The 17,290-nt window shown below is 41.6% G+C and overlaps 1 protein-coding gene across 1 annotated transcript in view; it reads left to right on the forward strand.

Annotated features, from left to right (window-relative positions):
- adamts17 (ADAM metallopeptidase with thrombospondin type 1 motif, 17) overlaps positions 1 to 17,290 on the forward strand; it is a 583,128-nt gene that overhangs the window by 411,606 nt on the left and 154,232 nt on the right. The window lies entirely within an intron of this gene.

Genomic DNA, 17,290 nt, shown 5'->3' on the forward strand with positions numbered 1-17,290 from the left:
AGGTAGTCTCGAGGAACAGCCTTCCTTTCCATCATATTGTTCTGCCTTATGACAGAGCCTGACTGTTTTGTAGATTCAATTCTATAACCCTGCAGTTATTGGCCTTGATGCTGTACATAATCCAAACCTAACAAGGATGGCCCAGCTGCCTCAACAGTCCCTGCATGCTCTACAAAGCCTCACCCCACTATGCTCCCCTCAAACCATTGCAACATAGTCATAGTCATACTTTATTGATCCCGGGGGAAATTGGTTTTCGTTACAGTTACACCGTAAATAATTAAATAGTAATAAAACCATAAATAGTTAAATAGTAATATGTAAATTATGCCAGGAAATAAGTCCCGGACCAGCCTATTGGCTCAGGGTGTCTGACCCTCCAAGGGAGGAGTTGTAAAGTTTGATGGCCACAGGCAGGAATGACTTCCTATGACACTCTGTGTTGCATCTCAGTGGAATGAGTCTCCGGCTGAATGTACTCCTGTGCCCAACCAGTACATTATGTAGTGGATGGGAGACATTGTCCAAGATGGCGTGCAACTTGGACAGCATCCTCTTTTCAGACACCATCGTCAGAGAGTCTAGTTCCATCCCCACAACATCACTGGCCTTACAAATGAGTTTGTTGATTCTGTTGGTGTCTGCTACCCTCAGCCTGCTGCCCCAGCACACAACAGCGAACATGATCGCACTGGCCACCACAGACTCATAGAACATCCTCAGCAATGTCTGGCAGATATTAAAGGACCTCTGTCTCCTCAGGAAATAGAGACGGCTCTGACCCTTCTTGTAGACAGCCTCAGTGTTCTTTGACCAGTCCAGTTTATTGTCAATTCGTATCCCCAGGTATTTGTAATCCTCCACCATGTCCACCCTGACCCCCTGGATGGAAACAGGGGTCACCGGTACCTTAGCTCTCCTCAGGTCTACCACCAGCTCCTTAGTCTTTTTCACATTAAGCTGCAGATAATTCTGCTCACACCATGTGACAAAGTTTCCTACCGTAGCTCTGTACTCAGCCTCATCTCCCTTGCTGATGCATCCAACTGTGGCAGAGTCATCAGAAAACTTCTGAAGATGACAAGACTCTGTGCAGTAGTTGAAGTCCGCGGTGTAAATGGTGAAGAGAAAGGGAGACAAGACAGTCCCCTGTGGAGCCCCAGTGCTGCTGATCACTCTGTCGGACACACAGTGTTGCAAGCACACGTACTATGGTCTGCCAGTAAGGTAATCAAGAATCCATGACACTAGGAAAGCATCCACCTGCATCGCTGTCAGCTTCTCCCCCAGCAGAGCAGGGTGGATGGTGTTGAACGCACTGGAGAAGTCAAAAAACACGACCCTCACAGTGTTCGCTGGCTTGTCCAGGTGGGTGTAGACATGGTTCATGCCACACCACAACAGTTTAGGTCCTCAGCTTGAGGAAATAATGTACATACCTAAAGCAAACCCTCATGCAGCATCTTTAAGGCAAGTGTTGCTGGTCAGCAATCTGGACATAACTTATTCCTGTGTCCCATTTCAGCCTCTCTAATCATGAAGCATGATTGCTTTGTCAACACCATTCATATTGTTTGTTAAGAAACGGGACATTTCGATTGACTTTTCTAGTATGGCTACAGATAAGTAAAATTGGACTAAGGGGATTACATTATGTGATCACTGCTGTTCAGACACCCTCCTGCTTTTAGGTGTGGTAGTAAATCTTGCCTCATATACATGGTTAGAAAGGAATCCCGTGGAACCTCCTTTTCGTAATCCACTTCATCTGGGGAAAATGCCTTACTCTTTTGAAATGGGAACACAGGAACTGCAGATAATGGAATCTGGAGCAACAAATGAAGGGTTTCAACCCAAACTGGTGGCAATTCCTTTCACCCCACAGATGCTGCTCTACCTGCTGAGTTCCTGCAGCAGATTGTTTGTTACTCTGAAAGGCTGCCTCAGATCTTTTGCCATCTGTATCAAAAGTTGGCATCTTGCATTCTCAAGCTGTAGTATACGAGTTATGGGGTGGGAGAAGTGTAAGAGGCAACATTCTACTGCGGTTAACTGGGAACCGCACATACAAAGGCCACAGAGTTATCAATTAACATTTAAAACAACTGCAGACAGGCACAGCCGGTACACTTACTGGCTCATAGCTCTAGTGACCCAAGTCCAATCATGACGTGGTGCTGTTTGTATCAAGTTTGCCAGTTCATTTCATTTATGAAGTTGTGCTGGTTGGTAGATAAGTTGTGTTGCAGTATTATGTACTGCTGCTGCGAAGTTAACACATTTCACGACATATGCTGGTGATATTTAAGGAGTACATACTTGCCTCTGCTGCCTGTCTGTTCTCCCCGTGACCGTGTGGGTTTCCTCCGGGTGCTCTGGTTTCCTCTCACAGTCCAAAGATGTACCGGTTGGTAGGTTAATTAGTCATTGTAAATTGTCCTGTGATTGGGCTAGGGTTCAACTGGGGTATTGCTGGGCAGTGCAGCTCAAAGGGCTGGAAGGGCCTATTTCATGCTGTATCTCAATAAATAAAGAAGTAAGTATTAAACCTGATTCTGATAAAAGGGGATTAGTGTAGGATTGGAATGAATGGGTGTTGATGGTTTTCACATTCTCGATGGGCTGAAAGGCCCACGTTTCCGTGTTATGTAACTCCATGACAACATTTGTAACAGAATGAGACATAAATAGTTAGAATTGATGGGAAAACTACTTGAAGACGTGAGCAAATTGATTAGTTGCATGTATTAAAGTGGTTTTATTGTATCTACTGTCTGTCAAATAGAGTGAATGTTAGCTCTTTTTCTCTGTAGACTCTGTAATCATCAAAACATTTTCTTTGCCTTTTTAATGAAATGAATATGTGCATCTCCCCTGTCATTAGACAGGAACATATAACTTACAGCAGAATGATTATCAAGCACAATGCGAGGCATAAGTTGTTGACAGTTTTATGATATGGTGTGGTTACTGGAACCTGTCTTAGATAATGACTTTTTTTTTACCATCTGTGCGCCAGAGGCCTCAAGCAATCTGGCCCTTGTGTGAAAAGTATCTGACAACATAAAGTAGTTGAAAAGCAATGCCTCGAGACCAAATTCCATTAGCCTTTCAGGTGGACCTATTTAAGTTTTGCTTTGAAGTCTGGATTGGAAATGTTTCAAATTCTTAAAGGCACGACTTTTTCTGAGTATTATTATCATTGTACGTTAACACAATTTTTAGATTGTCATCTAAAAATTAATCAACGTTTCTTATCTCAAGAAACTATTCCTTCAGTTTGGCATGCAGGCTTAACAATTCACTTATGTGTGTGGCCCAGTTGCACAGCTTGTAGGGTCACTGCCTCACCCTTCAGTGACCTAGGTTCGAGCTAGACCTTGGATGTTGTCTGCGTGGAGTTTGCATGTTCTCCCTGCGACTGCAGCTGAAGAATCTCAAAAATATGCAGCTGGCTACACTTATTGGCCACTGTAAACTTCCACTGGTGTGTAGGTGAGAGGTAGAATCCAGAGAGAGTTGGTGGAAATGTGAGGAGATTGAACCAGGTTAGAGTAGAAGAATGCCATCCAACTCTATGATTAATGTAAGTGGTGCTTAATGGTCGGCTCGTACTTGATGGGCTGAAGAGCCTGCTGGGACTGAAGAGCTGTGTATACGAAAGTTGCCTGACATTGCCCACCTTATACCGGCCATGGCTGTGGGACACATTTACACTGAATGATATTTTTGCCCACTTGAAAAGTACAGTCAAGTTACCATGGTTCTAGCGCAATCAAAATGATTGGTTTGGACTGATTATTGATGTCAGATCACTGAGTGTCATTTAACGCTGAAGTCATAAAAAATAAACAAGCTTATTATAATGTCAAATTTATTATAAAGAATTAGTGAATTTCAGAACAAGTATCGAATCGTGGAATATCTTACTGCAGTGCAGAGGAACAATTTCAACAATTGTTTCTTTAGCCACTTCCTGAGGTCTCTGTTTCAAGTTCAAGTTCACACTTATTGTCCTGGACGTGGTATAAGTGCCATGTAAAACGAAGTTTTTGCAGTAGTTCATAGTACTTCAAAGTATATTTATTTCAAGGTATATTTATTATTGAAGTATTATGCAGTATGCAACCCTTGCGTTTGTCTTCTCTCAGTCAGCCACGAAACAAAGAAACACCATTGATCCCAGTCAAAGAAAAACATCAAAATCCGAACACGCCAAAAAAAAAGAACAAATCGCACAAACAGGAAAATAAAACAAGCGTTGACACAGAATATAAAACAGCAAACCACAAAGTCAATGAAACAGTCCAGGAATGTTCAATTTCAATTTCAGCTCAGTTCAGTTCAAGCTAGCGCTGTGTTGTTTGTTGACCGTAGGCCACTGAGCTAGTCTGCCCCAATCAAAATCGCACAAAATAGCAACAAAAAGAGGGAGCAACCAGAAGCCAGAAACACATCATAACATGAGCTACAGGGTCCAATCCACAGACAGATTCAATTAAGCTTTCCCCAAGACCCAAGACACCGACACCATTCTCTGGCAGTAATGAGTAAGAGGGAGAGAGAGACCAATCGAATGCAGGCACCTTCCTCCGGGAGCAGCAAAGGGAGAGTAAGCAAAAGGCTGGTCACTTGCAGGCAGACGGCCCTCATGTCCTTGTCGACTTCAATCTTCCTTGCTGGTTTAATTGGCGAGAATTAGAGTTGATCTTGGGCTTGCGCCCTATCTCCAGGCTTCTTGACCTCCAGGCCCCACTCTTCACTTGAAACCTCACTAGTCTCCCTTGGAGACAGTAAAGCGCCATATCACTCAATTTCCCGAAAGCACACTATCAAACTGTAGATCACAGGGTCCAGGAGTAGCTCAATCATATTTGAGAGAAGAAGTAAAGGAAGTAAAAGAAGCAGTTTCGTGAACTGTCTAAAAGACATCACCTATGGTCGCGTTGTTCGCTAGCACCATCTTCTCCAGCTTTACAACTTTACAAGCAAGGCAAGTATAAAATTAACAAGTACTTAAGCTAGCATAAATTGTGCACAATTTACACAACAAAAGAAACAAAAATAAACATTAGTGCAAGTTGAGGGAAATGTAGTATTAGGGTTTTTCAGGTAGGTTCAAGAACCTGATGGCAATGGGGAAGAAGCTGTTGTTGAACTTCAGGTGTGGGTCTTGAGGACCCTGTACCTCTTGCCTGAGGGAGGAGGTCCTTAATTGTGATTCAGATGGTAGAGTCCGTAATGGTGGATGTTGCCTTCTTGAGTCATTATCTCTTGTTGATGCTGTCAATGGTGGGACTGGCTGAGTCTACCCCTCTTTGCAGCCTACTGCATTCCTGTGCATTGGAGTGCCCATACCAGGCTTTGAAGTAACCTGTTTCTCTCCACGAGCTCAATCATCCCTCCTATCGAAGGCTGTGTTTCCTCCGTCCATCCTTATTCTGTCTGAAAAGCAGAGAGAATATTTTCTCCCCAGCCAGCACTGGCTTACTTGGACACATTCCTAGTGATCACAGAAGCACATATGTATCCCACAGCTTCTAGAAAATTGATACTGGTGATACTGTACATTGGAAATAGTGAAATGGCAGAGACAGATAGAAATATTACTTTATGCCAATACTTGCAATAGAGAGAGAACTTAATAGAAAACCCAATGTTATACCAGCAGTGGGAACTTAATGTGGGCTAACTAAAATGGAGAAAATAACATTAAAAAGTGACTGTTGGTTTTCTCAGATGATATTATGCTTGAATTTGGAGAAAATTAGAAGCAATCTTTATGACTCCTCATTTAAATTTGAACAGACCTGGAGATCTTTTATTCAATATTTTCATTTAATGTAATATATACTCTTGTTTTTTTTTACTGTTTTTTATGGAGGTCGGGATTGAGGACGTGATTTTAAGTTTTTTTTAACTCTGTTTGGTTTCAAGTTAGCCCATTGCTTTGCTTTGCTTTTAGTTAGTTGCACGGTGTTTTTTTTTTTGGGTTTTTTTTTCCTTTTCTCTATTGAGATATATATATATATATAAAAATTAGTATACTATTATGTTACCTTGGTATGTTATGTTTAAATTACATTGTTTGTATTTTTTTTGTATTAATATCTCCTGTAATTTATATTCTAACAGTGTATTAGTGCCTATATGGCTTACCTTTTTGTATACTTATTCAATAAAAAGATTTAAAAAGAAAGAAAGAAAAAGTGACTGATTCCAAGGATTGTTGGTTGCCATTCCAGTGGAAGCAAATGAAACATTGTAAATCCCTTAATTAGAATCTTCCTCAGTACTTTTGATGTGGATATTGATCCTTTAGATGGGAAACTGGTTGCTCTGCTCTCTAAGGAAGTTGGGAGAAAGAGACCAGGGAGCTATGTCCCCTCTAAGCTGTGTGCGCGCACACACATTTTTCAATCAGCGCACAAAGGAAATTAATGTGCGCCCAAAAGGTTAGTTACCTAAAATAATGTAGTAATTAATTATACTTTTTGAAAATAATCTTTTAGCTAAATGTTTCTGTTAACCAGTTAGTCGGTTTTTCAAATACCACAATGCATGTCACTAATTTACATCACCTCACCTTTCCTGTTCCGGTTTGTGCAGCTGCATCACAGCGGCAGCCATCTTTGGCAGGCAGTCTTCATATTACTTTATACTTTATACTTTATTGTCGCCAAACAATTGATACTAGAACATACAATCATCACAGCGATATTTGATTCTGCGCTTCCCACTCCCTGGATTACAAATCGACAGTAAATATTAAAAATTTAAATTATAAATCATAAATAGAAAATAGAAAAATGGGAAGTAAGGTAGTGCCAAAAAACTGAGAGGCAAGCCCGGATATTTGGAGTGTACGGCCCAGATCCGGGTCAGGATCCGTTCAGCAGTCTTACCACAGTTGGAAAGAAGCTGTTCCCAAATCTGGCCGTACGAGTCTTCAAGCTCCTGAGCCTTCTCCCGGAGGGAAGAGCAATGAAAAGTGTGTTGGCTGGGTGGGTCGTGTCCTTGATTATCCTGGCAGCACTGCTCCGACAGCGTGCGGTGTAAAGTGAGTCCACGGACAGAAGATTGGTTTGTGTGATGTGCTGTGCCATGTTCACAATCTTCCGCAGCTTCTTCCGGTCTTGGACAGGACAACTTCCATACCAGGTTGTGATGCACCCTGGAAGAATGCTTTCTACAGTGCATCTAAAAAAATTAGTGAGGGTTTTACGGGACAGGCCAAATTTCTTTAGTTTTCTCAGGAAGTAAAGGTGCTGGTGGGCCTTCTTGACAGTGGACTCTGCTTGGTTGGACCAAGTCAGGTCATTTGTGATATTGACCCCGAGGAACTTAAAGCTTTTGACCTGTTCCACTTGTGCACCACCGATGTAAATTGGGTCGTGCAGTCCGCTACTCCTTCTGAAGTCAACAACCAATTCCTTCGTCTTGCTGACGTTGAGGGATAGGTTAGTTGGCTACACAATCGTGGGTGTACAGTGAGTACAGCAGGGGGCTGAGTACACAGTCTTGTGGGACACTGGTGCTCAGAGTGATTGTAGAGGAGAGTGTGTCCCTTATTTTCATAGCTTGGGTCCTGTCTGTGAGGAAGTTGAAGATCCAGCTGCAGATCTGAGTGCTAAGGCCCAGGTTCCGGAGCTTAGGAATCAGATTATTTGGAATGATGGTATTAAAGGCAGAGCTGTAGTCAATGAAAAGGAGCCTTATGTATGCGTCTTTATTCTCCAGGTGTTCTAAGGAGGAATGTAGGGCCAGAGAGATGGCATATGCCATTGACCTGTTGCTCCAGTAGGCGATTTGCAAAGCGTCGAGGTTGACCGGTCAGCTGCGGTTGATGTGTGCCATAACCAATCACTCGAAGCACTTCATAGTAATTGATGTCAGAGCCACAGGTCGATAGTCATTCAGGCATGCCACCTTGCTCTTCTTCAGCACTGAGATTATCGTTGCCTTCTTAAAACACGAGGGGATCTTAGACTGAAACAAGGAGCAGTTGAAGATGTCAGCAAACACTCCAGCTAGCTCGCTTGCACAGGCCCGGAGAACCCGTCCCGGGATGCCATCTGGGCCCATCACCTTCCTTGGATTTATCTTCTGGAAGTCCCTTCTAACGTCGTCCTCGGTGACGATGAATCTCGATGCCACCAGGTCCAGTTCATCCGGAGGGAGTGGGACACTACTCTTCTGTTCGAATCTTGCATAGAATACATGAAGTTCATCAGGAAAAGAAGCGCCACAGTTATTGATATTCTCAGCCTTTTCTTTGTGCCCAGTGATCTCATTTAGACCCTGCCATAGTCTACTGGCATCCCTCTAGTTAGCCTGGGCTTCCAACTTGGCTCGATATTGCCTCTTGGCGCCCTTAATGGCTTTCCGGAGTTCACGCCTGGATTCCGTGTAGCGACTGGTATCCCCGGACCTAAAAGCCGCAGCTCTAGCCTTTAAAAGGGACTTGACCTCATAATTCATCCAAGGTTTCCGGTTAAGGAAAACCCGGATCGTCTCGCGAGACACACAGTCCTCCGTGCATTTCCAAATAAAGTCCGTGACAGCTGAGGCATACTCATCGAGGTTAGCTGCCGAGTCCTTGAAGTTCACAAACTTCATAAAGTTTACAAAGATCTGTTTCAAATCCTGTAGATAGCTTACTGAGTTTTTATTGAAAAAGATCAGTCAAATGACCCTGTGGCTAAATACTGTCACAAGAAATTGATAAACATCACATACAAAGTAGCTTTACAGGTTTTAAGTGATGACTTTGATGAACTGGCTGCACTGTGCAAGATTCTGCAAAAGGGTGACCTGACACCGATTGATTCACTTTATTTTGCGTGAGGCAAAATTAACAAGATAAGAAAGCAGTATCTGGAGGACAATGCTTCGTGGAGTGACAAAGTTAAAGTTTTGTTAAGCCAACAACGTGAAGAAAACGTCACAGTAGATACAAGTTCACTGTTGACTTTTATAAATAGTCTTTGTGTTCATTTAGAAGAAAGGTTTCCTGAAAATGAGGTACAAGAATGGTCAGCTTTTGATTTCTCTGCAATTGCAGATTGTGACTTCACATTTGGCAATGAACAAGTTAATGCCTTACATCTAAAATATTATGATTTTCTAGCTGAAAATACTGTGATAGTTAGACAGTTTAATGATTTCAAATTTTCCGTGCAAGAATAAAATTAAATCCAGACTGATTTCAAACTTTGCTCAAATGGTGGCATTTGTACTTCAAAATGAGCAGTTTTGCGACCTTGCACAGCTAATGGACATTGGGGGAACCTCTCTTGCGTCTAGTGCGGACTGTGAGCGAGGTTTTAGCCTAATGAATCAACTCAAAAACAAACTGAGAAACCGTTCAGGTGAATGTCATTTGGATATGTTAATAAGAATCAAAAACTATCAATTGGATGGAAGTTCTATTAGTCTAGATAGAGTTTACAAAGAAATGGCAGGAGAGAGGAAAAACAACTGTGTGACTTAAATATGTATGTTATTTTGTTGTTATTTGCAGTTTTATGTCAAATATTTTGTAAACCTACATAAACTGTGCCATGTGTGCATTCAGTGTGCACATACTTTTGTCACAGGAAAAAAAATTGCACAACATAATATTTTTGTGCACACTGACTACTAAAAATTAGAGGGAACATTGCCAGGGAGATAAAGACAAGATAGTATAATGTCTATTGTAGGAAGTTACTGGAGACTATAGTCAAGGACGGAGTTGTTGAACAGATTGAGAACTTCATCTTATTCAAGATGTTTTGTGGACTTAACAATGCCAATCATAGTTGACAATCCTTGATAAAGTATATGAACTAAAGCCACAGAGCACCCTGTGAGTGTATATGTCTTCATGTGTACATTATTTTTGGATTTACTTCTACAAAGTATTTGATAAATTCCCCTATATTGTCTACATTTCTCTGACATTAAATGCACTTTTGAAACCTTTAAAAGTAGTGATTAGATAAAATAGAGGCCCATGGAATTGAAGGGAAATTATTGAAAAGAGTTAATGAACACTAAAGTGGCGTCCCATGAGAGCTTCTGTTGGGGCCACAACTATCCCCATCTTTGGACTAACACAGTCAAATGGATGTTTCATATCTTGCGCATGTAGAAGATGTGAACAGGTGGAAGGAATGGAAAAAACTGCAATGATGCATTTCACTGTAGCCGAGCATGGGTTATCCTCGTTGGACCTCAGATAAGTGAAGAAGTTTTTGAGTGGTGAAATGCTAGGTACAGTGCAGATCCAAAGAGATTTGAACAATTCTGTACATAATATTAAAATATTACAGATGAAAGCAGAAAATGGTCCAAAGGATTACTGAAGTACTGCCAAGTGGGCTGGAATGGAAGTGGCTGGAAGTTCTGCAGCAGTGTGAAGCCTGACAAGGTTCCTCCTAGGCACACTAGACCACACTTTGGAAGCATTGTTGCAAAATTTGAATACTAGGCTAACAACTGTTTTGCTGATTGGGTTATGGTGCAAAACCAAGTTGCGGTCAAGGTCCAAAGCAATCTGATCCTTCTCTCGCAGGACCAGAGAGTGGAAAGCAGTAGGTGGAATTGTGTCCCAGTGTATTGTTGTTAGGGTGGTGAGTGGTGAGCTGTTAGGGTTGGTGACTTGGGGTTTTGAGAATCTGAAAGTAGGGATAGTAGGGAATGTTGGTTGATATAGGTAGCATGTACAAGGAAGAGTGGGGGGGGTTGCTGGAGGGGCAATTGCATGAGACGGGGTCTGGTTTGGTGTAGAATTAAATGAGAGTATTGAGGGCCCAACACTAGCTGTCATGTACTAGGTCTTCTGTTCTGAACTCTGGGAGTTAAACCGTTTGTCCTTTATGGCATCCCCAGGTGAACAGGATCCAATATCTTTCACATTGCTGCAGTGACTTTGACTGAGTTAACTGTGTCATCTCGTGCATCGACAGAGAGGGACAGAGGTGGTGTTTGTGTTTGGTTCATTGTCTGTTCATAAATAGGATGGCAGACTGAAAGAAGCTATTCCTAAAACATTGAGTCTGTGTCTTCAGGCTCATGTACCTCATCTCTGATGATAGCAATGAGAAGAGAACATGTCCTGGTTAATAGGGGTCTTTAATGATGGATGCCACCTTTTTAAGGCATCGCCTTTTGGAGATGTCCTCGATGATGTGGAGGCTGGTGCCCATGATGAAGCTTGATGAGTTTGCAACGTTCTGCAGCTTTTTCAGAACCTGTGCAGTGGCCCCTCCATACCAGATGATGATGTAACTGGTTACAATAATCTCCATGGTAAATCTGCAGAAATTTGCTGGAACTTTTAGTGGCACACCAAACTCCCAATGAAAAATATTTGAAATCATTTGAAAGCAGATACTGATTGGCCCTTTGTTCACCAAGGGTACCTCAGAGGAAACATGTTTCTGGGTTTAAAAAGCACATCAGTCATGGTTTTACTGAATGCTAAATGACTCAATGTTAAATGGCTGTTCTCGTGTAATAGTAATTACTTCTATACTTTGTCCCTTCGACAATCTTGTATTCAAGCAGTCTCAATCTTATATTCTGCTGCTGTCTACCTTGTCAAAGATTCATACACACATCGACGTCCCTGCATTCCAGCTCATGCCACTGCTTTATAAAAGAACTTGTTCTAGTTCTCTTTTAACAAAAATGATGTGTTAGATTTCTTAGATAGCTGTGCAAATAGCAATTAATTTTGCCTTGTATTATAGTATCCGGATATTTCCTCACCTCCCTTGGGCTGATTAGCTGCTGTTGTTTGGCTTTATTACTCTTCCCTCTTAACAGTTGCAATGTTGAAACAGATGAAATATTTGTAAATGCAAATATTCAGGCTTTGAAAGAAGATATTCTCCACTTTTACTGGGGGACATGGACAAAGTATTCTAAAAGTTATTGGAATAAAATAAATCCATTTATTGTCTTGATGATAAAATCCCAAGGCAAGTTCAATTTGGCAATGTTTAAATAAATTATATGACAAGAATTGAAAATCTTGGCAGATGTTTCCACTAGAGTTCAAGTGTATGCAATTAATTTTAATTTTCTTTCCTTCCTTCTTGTCTTGGAAGAAAAGTCCAGCCAACATAGGCAAGTAAGATTTTGACAAAAATACTTTGGCTTACCACTTATATCTTTCAGGCAGAATGTTATAGGCTGTAATTCCCTCAAATCCCTAAACATGTAAATAGTTGCAAGATTTAATAGGAACTTGGCGGGGGCGGGGTGGTGGAGCAACATTTTTACACAGAAAGTGGTATGGCGTGGAAAGAGCTCCAGAGGAAATTTCTGAGGCAGGTACAATAATAACTTTTAAAAGACAGTTGGGCAGGTAAGTGCATTGGAAAGGTTTAGAAGCCAAATATTTACAAATGGGACCAGCTTGGAAGGGGCATCTTGGTTGGGCCTGTTTCTATGCTATGTATTTATGTAAAGATACAGTGAGGGCAAGGCAACCCTAGCCTAATCACACTACAATTTACAATCACCAATTACCCTACTAACTGGTACATCTTTGGACTGTGGGAGGAAGCCCATGCACACACGGGACGGAGCGTACAAAGTTGCTTACGGAGTACGCCGGAATTGAACTCCCAACTCTGATGCCCCAACCTGTAATAGTGTCATGCCAACCACTACGCTACCATGGTGCCCTGTAATTCTGTGGCTGTATGTAAAAGTCCTGAACAAGTGATGTGCTGTGAGGGGTGGGTTCAGTTGGGATGTTGACCTGGCATTCAGATGGATGTTAAAGATATGGACGTATAGTTGATGAGAGGCAGTTTAATAAGCACGTTTTGGTACCTTAACAGTACCCTCAACTAATATACATCTAATTTGACATTTGTAAATCCTGACTATACAATTGGTCTTTAGATAAACATGCTCAGGGAATTCTTAAAATATGATAAGATGCCGTATGATTTATCAGTTTCCTCACAGGGAATCAGATGGAAATGCTAATTATACAAAAGCCGCTCATCTACAGATTTAGCTGATTAACAAGTTTCTGTAAGCTTTTGTATTTTTATATACTAATATAAATATATCCAGTGGTGACTTTATTAGGTACATGTGTATACCTCTTTAATGCAAATACCTAATCAGCCAATCATGTGGCAGCAACTCAATGCATAAAAGCATGCAGACATGGTCGAGAGGTTCAGTTGTTCAGACCAAATATCAAAATGGGGAAGACGTGATCTTAGTGTCTTTGAAAGTGGAATGATTGCTGGTGCCATATGGGGTGGTTTGAGCATCTCAGAAACTGCTGACCTTCTGAGATTTTCACATGCCATAGTTTCTAGAGTTTACAGAGAATGGTGCAAGGAACAAGAAAACATCCATTGAGCAGCAGTTCTGTTGTGTGTGTTTTTAAAATTGTGTTCTTTATCTTAGTATTTTTTTGTGCTGCATTGAATCTGGAGTAACAATTATTTAATTGTCCTTTCCACTTGTGTGCAGGAAATGATGTTAAAACATCTTGTATCTTGAAAATGCCTTGGTAATCAGAGAGGTCAGAAAAGAATGGCAAGACAGGTTCAAACTGACAGGAAGGCAACAGTATCCACTCATTACAACAGTGGTGTGCAGAACAGTTTCTGGAGCTCTTTCTCTAAAGCCAATGGAGGCAGAGTCTTTTTAAAGCAAAAGCAATTAGGTTCTTGACAGGTTGTCAGTGTTGTCTCATTCTATTGCTGTGAAGCTGATGCAAGCAGAATTTTCATTGTACCTGTATCTCACTGTGCTTGTGCACAAGACTCGAATTGAGGTTGGCAGGAGTATGGAGCTTAGCCCAGATAGTAGGCTTGAGGAGTCAAATTGCTTCAGGCTTCTAATGGATAGGTTTGTATATATAACTGCATTGACTGTATGTCATCCACGGGGCTGTGTCTGCCTGACACATCACTGTGCCTGCTGCTCCCTCTCTTCCTGTCTTCCCTTACACTATGGCTAGTACAGGTGATGAGTCCGAGATTCATCCTCCAAAGTCTAACAGTGGGAGTTGGAGATTCACGCACTGGCCATGTGTACATGTATAGAGGGCAGAGGCTACACATACATACACACATACACATACATACACACACCCACCCACCCACCCACCACCTGCCAGGTCTCATGTAAAGACAGGAGCAGACACCCCACCCTGCAAAAACTCATTTCAGGGAGGTAACACCATCAATTTGCGGGAGACTACCGGGAGAGGTGGGATGTCTGCAATAGAGTAGCTCCTTAGCAGCTAGCCAGCTAGTTTAAATAACATTAGCTATGCTAATGAACGAATGACACCTGTTAAACTCACCTCAACACGTCTTTTACAGTCTTAACCCACCATGGGCAATAGAAAAGTCACTGTTGCAAACAGTGCAGTGAGCAACACTGTCATTATTTTGACCCCTATTAGGCAGGGGTACACTTTAGTGTAGTCTGGGGTGATGTACGTTTTATATTTTTTTTGGAATACTTTGCCGTGGCTTGCTCATGCTCTCTCTCTCTCTCATGGTCGCTCACGCGCTCTCAAGCGCTCTAGGTTTTGCTCTCGCTCGCGTGCTCTCGCTTGCTTTCGCTCTCGCTTTCTTTTTCTCTCTTGCTCTCTCGCTCGCTTGCTTGCTCTCACTCTCTCTCATGCACATGCCCTCTCTCGTGGTCGCTCTCGCGCTCTCTCTTGCTTTCTCTCACTCGCTCTCAAAAAAATTGATTTCCGTGATATTGTATATAATTTGTGGGCATCAGGGAGCCACTATTTATATGCGGGAGACTCCCGGAACTTCCGGGGGAGGTGGGATGTCTGCAGGAGGACAGGTAGAATGGGGAAAGTAGCAGAAGATGGGGACAAACAATGCTTCAGGAGTCTATTAGCTCGATTAATGATATTGGGCACCTGCAAAGTTCAAAATAAATTTATTATCAGGGTTTGTATATGTTGCCATATACTACCTTGTGATTCATTTTCTTACCAGCATTTACAGGAAATAAGAATTTTACAAAGACTGCTAACCAACCAACGTGAAAAAGACGGTAAGCTGTGCAAATAAAAATGATACTGAGAACTTGAGTTTTAATGAGTTCTTGAAAGTGAGTCTGTAGCTCGTAGAATCAGTTCAGAATCGAGGTGAATGAAGTTATCCATGCTGGTTCAGGAGCTTGATGCCTCCAGTAATCAACAGCTTGCAAATGCTCACAATGAGCTGAAAGTGTAATTCAATCAAGTATGAAGTGGATTAGGAAGGAATTCAGTCTTGTTTATCTCTGACTCTTTGCAGCACCATTGATGATGGAAAAACTATTTGTATGTGCTAACTCACTGGCTGGGTAGACATGAATAACAGACACTGCTTTAACATCTGTTTCCATACAAAATTTACATCAAAATCCCTTGATCAGCACATTGCTCAGACAAGCAGTTTATATTCCTATTTGCATCTGGTATCTGATTACATGAAGCCAACCACAGGAATTTCTGTTCTGATGCCTGTGCCGAGTGCATTGGGTTCGATCTTCCCCGTGTCCTGTGGCTTAGCTGCTCCCCTGTGGCTGATTTTGCCAGGTCAGAAGGGTGATGTATGTGGGCCTAAACAACTAATTGACAAGTGAGGTGACTTTAAAATCGCAGCTCTCCCTAACCTGCATGGAAAGATTTCGGCATGAAACGTCGACTGTTTACTCTTTTCCATAGGTGCTGCCTGGCCTGCTGAGTTCCTCCAGCATTTTGTGTGTGTGGCTCTGCCTTTCTCATGGGACCTTTCAATGACTAACCTTGCTGGTGTACACACGACAGAAATTAAATACTACATTGTAATTTTAAACTCTTTTCCATGTGTTAGACCACAGTCAATATGGATTGGTACTAACATCTCCTCCTGGCTGACAATCAGTGCAGGTGTACCTTAGCCCACAGCTCTGGTCTCTGATTTGAGAACACAGACTGGTGCACGTTCAGGGAGGCAGCTACCTATGACCACCACATTAGCATTGATGAATATGCGACATCTATGGGTGGTTACATGGAGAAGGGAATTGAGGATGTTACCGTTATTAAACACAGCCTCCTGCTTTACTCACTTTACACTTATGACTGTGAGGCTACACACAGCTCCAAGGCCATCTTTAAGTTTGCTGACGACGCCACTGCCATTGGCCAAATCAAAAGTTGTGATGAATCACACATTTTGCACATTGGTTGTTTGTCTATCCTGTTGGGTACAGTCTTTCATTGATTCTATTGTGTTTCTTGGATTTACTGTGTACGTCCTTAAAACGAATCTCAGGGTTGTATATGGTTGACATATACATACTTCAATAATAAATCTACTTTGAAAATTTGAAACTTTTGAACATCTCTGAGATTTCCTGTTGGTGGCTGATGGAGTAACAGCAGTCTGCTGTTGTTCCAACTCTAATTATCTTACTATTTCCAACCTGTCTTGAAACTTCTTTTTTAAGTGTGATATTCTTTCATTATGGATATAAGGAGGGCCAGAGGTACTAAAAAAGATGATTTCCCTGCTTCTTTGGATTCTATTATGGATTTGCTGCAAAGTCATACACGAGAAGCCTCTGAGAAGTTTCAACAATTCAGCTCTGAATTTGAACAAATAGATGGTAAATTGGATTCTATTCAACAAACTCTTAATGAACACAAGAAACGTATTAAAAATAATGAGGAAATTTTGTTGGCTCGGGAAACGGAAGTGGATGAATTGCAGAAGCTTTGTGAAAAGCAATCAAAATCCAATGAAAAGTTAAGACAGAAGATTATCAACCTAGAAAATAGATGTAGAAGGAACAACCTACGGGTTCTGGGTCTCGAAGAATTAATCAAAGGTAATCATCCTATGGAGTTTTTTGCAAACTTATTGCAAGAATTATTTCCGGAGTTTTTAAACGTCTGTGCCTATGATTGATCAAATTCACAGATCTCCTGCGTTTACACCTCCTAACGGTCAGAGACCAAGATCAATAATAATCTGTTTTCAGGAATTTAAAACAAAAGTACTCTTAATTCGCGAATCTTGTTGAACAGGCATGATTGACTATAATGGTCGCAAGATTAGAATTGTCGAAGATTATTCGCCTGAGGTTATGCAGGAATGTGTTAAGTGCAAAGAAGTTATGTCCGAGCTTTTTAATAAGGGTTTCAAGCCTTCCCTTCGCTACCCAGCCTGACTCAGAATCACACTTAAAAACCGTTCTTTCGAATGGTTCCGCTTGACTGTTGAAGTACAAAAGCTTTTAAAATCCAAAAGGCTATATCTGAAGG

Source organism: Mobula birostris, chromosome 14 (genome assembly GCF_030028105.1).
Source record: "Mobula birostris isolate sMobBir1 chromosome 14, sMobBir1.hap1, whole genome shotgun sequence".
Classification (NCBI taxonomy): Eukaryota; Metazoa; Chordata; class Chondrichthyes; order Myliobatiformes; family Myliobatidae; genus Mobula; species Mobula birostris.